At 29.7% G+C, this 3,564-nt stretch overlaps 1 pseudogene; it reads right to left on the bottom strand.

The window, feature by feature from the left end:
• Positions 1-301: 301 nt before the first annotated feature.
• Positions 302-1,849, bottom strand: LOC140850899 (SKP1-like protein 5; annotated as a pseudogene).
• Positions 1,850-3,564: the final 1,715 nt, after the last annotated feature.

Genomic DNA, 3,564 nt, shown 5'->3' with positions numbered 1-3,564 from the left:
GGAACAAGTAGGACTATAAAATGAATATCCCATGGCACAAATCCATTAATAGTTGAAAGTGTTCCAAGCTAAGTTTATAGTCATTAACAAAATTTTAAATCATAAAACACATGTTCAAATCATGTAGCTAAACAAACTAAAGAACAAAACTAATGAAAATATCTCAGAAGAAAGTTAGTGTTAAGAGTTAGCTATAGCTTTTAGGTTCTATCCATTACCTACCCTAGTTCAGCAAAGCTACTTATATAAGAACTTAGCTTCCTTATGCCATCAATCAACCACATGCTACCTAGCATAATATCTAGAGTTGGATGTGCACACTTTCGCTCGAAGCCCATCAGTGCTCCTTTCAAATCTCTTCCTCTTCCTCTAGAGTGAAGTCATTTTTAATGTTGAAAGCCTTGTAGATCTCCTCCACACTCTTTCTCTTAACCATGTTAGCCACTTTATCACATATGAGGTCCAAGAGACTATTGATATTGAGATAATTGACAGCCCGAAATCAACATAGAAAAGGTTATGTAATCTTGGTTTTCTCTCACATAGCTCAACAAAAATAAGACATCATAGGATGGATCACTAGGATGAGATACAAAGCAAATTTGATCATCATCTGAAGAACATTTTCATTGTTGAAATCTCCTCCCATAGAAACAATATGTTCTTTGATCATAGAAATACAGTTTTTTGTGTTAAAACAAATAATAAGGTAGTGACTGAAATAAAATTTAGAACATATAACTTAGTTCATTTTTTGTATATGTATGCACATGAGGGTCAAACTTTACAATTTATTCCTATAACATTACAACCTCGGTCATATGGGGCAAGGAAAGAACACCATACCGAATAAAAAGGAGAATAAATGGAGCGGAGCATGTTTATCAACTCACGTATATCTTAAACAAAACTATATATTTAACTCATTATATGATTACATATAGAGGATCCCAAATATATAAAGAACATATATTTGATGCTTCTGATGGAATATTGATGGGCATTGCCATCTCTTTTGTCCAAATTTAGAAAAATAATAATAAACAAGATATACAGAACATGATGAAATACTCAGAACATCAGCTATAAATGAACCCTTTATTCAGATTATAGAGAACCTGATATATCAATAAACACATATTCAATGCTACGAGCTCATCTCTCACATAAGCATGTTATAATAGATGTGGGGACATAATGTCAAATATCCAATTTTGTACTTTGGCCTTGATATAAAAATTTATGTCAATTTATTATCTATTATTCACGATAGGTTTTATTTAATTTGCTCTAACTTTGTAATGTGGTCTTGATATCAAATTTTATCTATAGACAATGGATTTTTGGATCATTGTCTCTCTCTAAATAGTTTAGGCATATGCAATATAAAGTAGAGATAATCCACTCAATGAGTTTTGAATTAAATTTATTTCAGATTCAAGCTCTCTTTTCTCTAAAAGTGAACACAATATTTCGTATCATCCCATATATAACACCTTCAACATATCAAACACCGAGCTTCTTTAATCTTAGAGCAAAACACTGGAGGCGATCATCTAATCCCTAGAAAGAAAAAAATCCCCGGAGCCCAAGAAAGAAAAAAGAGAGAGAGAGGAGGAAGGCTTGAGGATATCACCAAAAGGAGGTCATAGAGCATGGCTTAGTGTACATTGATATGCATAGCATCCCAGCTCTTGATCTCCTTGTCAGCATAGCCATATTTGTCAAGTGAATTGGTGGCCCCAGCATGCTTTTTGTAGTATTTAATCACCTTGGCAAGGATCCTAGAGTCCATGTTGAAGAGAGGGATTGTATCCCCACATCCATTATCTATCATGTTGCCGGTCATCTCCTACTGCCTTGCCATTGCTTCTTGCGCACTTCAAACTCCGCATTGTCTCAGCTCCTTGGAATCACTACAAGAAATAAAGATTTTACCGATGCAATATTTATCTATGCAAAATTTTACGTAAGTAAAAAATATAATTAGCTACGCAAAATCATAAACATCGATAAAATGGGCATAATTAGCTACACTTTTTAAAAACCTTCACAAAATATAATTAGCGATGTAAAATTAGTATTGGCATTTAAATCAAAATGTCGATAATGGATGGTCTTAATTTTTTAATTAAAAAAATTATTTATCAATACTAAATTTACATAGGTAATTAGCCAAATTGCCTACACTTCTAACTTGCATAAATAATGGAGTCATTGCCTATATTAAATTAGCATCAATAATTTTTTTATTAATTATTTTATTTCTATAAATAATTTATCGATGCTAGTTTAGCATAGGCAATAAGGTCCATTACATATGCAACTCCAAAGCATAGGGAAATAGGATTATTGCCTATGCAAATTTTGCATTGACAAATAATTTTATTTAGTTATTTTAAATTTAAAAAAATTATTTATCGATGCTAAATTTGCGTAGGCAATAATTCTATTTTTCTACACTTCAGAGTTATGTAGATAATTGACCTCATTTTCTATGTTAAATTAGCATTGACAAATATTTTTTTATCAATTTTTTTATTTTCATAAAAAATTTGATGATACTAAATTAGCATAGAAAATGAGGTCAATTACCTATGCAACTCTGAAGCATAGGAAAATAGGATTATTACCTATGTAAATTTTACATCGATAAATATTTTTTATTTATTTTTTAATTTTAAAAATTATTTATCGATGCTGAATTTGCATAAGTTATTAGCCAAATTGCCTACACTTAGAACTTGCGTTGGTAATTGACTTCATTGCCTATGCTAAATTAGTATAGGCAAATCTTTTTCTTTTTTATTAATTTTTTATTTTTATAAATAATTTATCAATGCTAATTTAGCGTAAGTAATGAGATCAATTACCTACACAGCTCTGAATCATAGAAAAATAAAATAATTTTTAATCTGATATCATTATCATGGTCAATTTAGTATGGGATGATTTCAGCTGTTAAATAAAAAATGAGTGATCAAAAGGGTAAACGATGTCTGATTATAAAGTTTTTTTTAGATAAATGATCTTTACTGCTACTTTGATCATTTACACAATGATGATCATAAAATTTAAACTATACGTATATGAACGATCCAAAATTATGTCTCTTAATATTCATTCTTAAAATTCTTAAGTAATTATACTTGTGCTTTTATCAAATCTACTTAAAATAGATGGTTCATATATGTACAATTTGGATTTTATGATCATCACTGTATAAATAATTAAAATAATAGTAAATATCATTTATCTTAAAAATCATCTTAATCGGATACTATTTAGTCTTTTGATCACTCATTGTTCATCCAACGATCGAAATTATCTTATGCTAAATTGATCATAATAATGATGTCTGATTGAATTAAAATTTTGATAGTATACTATAAATATCATCAAAATCATCATTGTAAGTTTTCAGATCTATTAGTGATCTCTATCTATCAGATCATTATGCGATTATTCGTGACCGTCGAAATCAAATTTTATTGATCGACATAGCTAGGATTATCGGATCGAGGCAGTCTTTTATGACGATACTCTAATGATAATTATTTAGAT

This window comes from Elaeis guineensis, chromosome 4 (assembly GCF_000442705.2).
Source record: "Elaeis guineensis isolate ETL-2024a chromosome 4, EG11, whole genome shotgun sequence".
In the NCBI taxonomy this organism is placed as follows: domain Eukaryota; kingdom Viridiplantae; phylum Streptophyta; class Magnoliopsida; order Arecales; family Arecaceae; genus Elaeis; species Elaeis guineensis.
The sequence above is the reverse complement of the archived record's forward strand: the minus strand, read 5'-3'. Positions and strand labels throughout refer to the sequence as shown.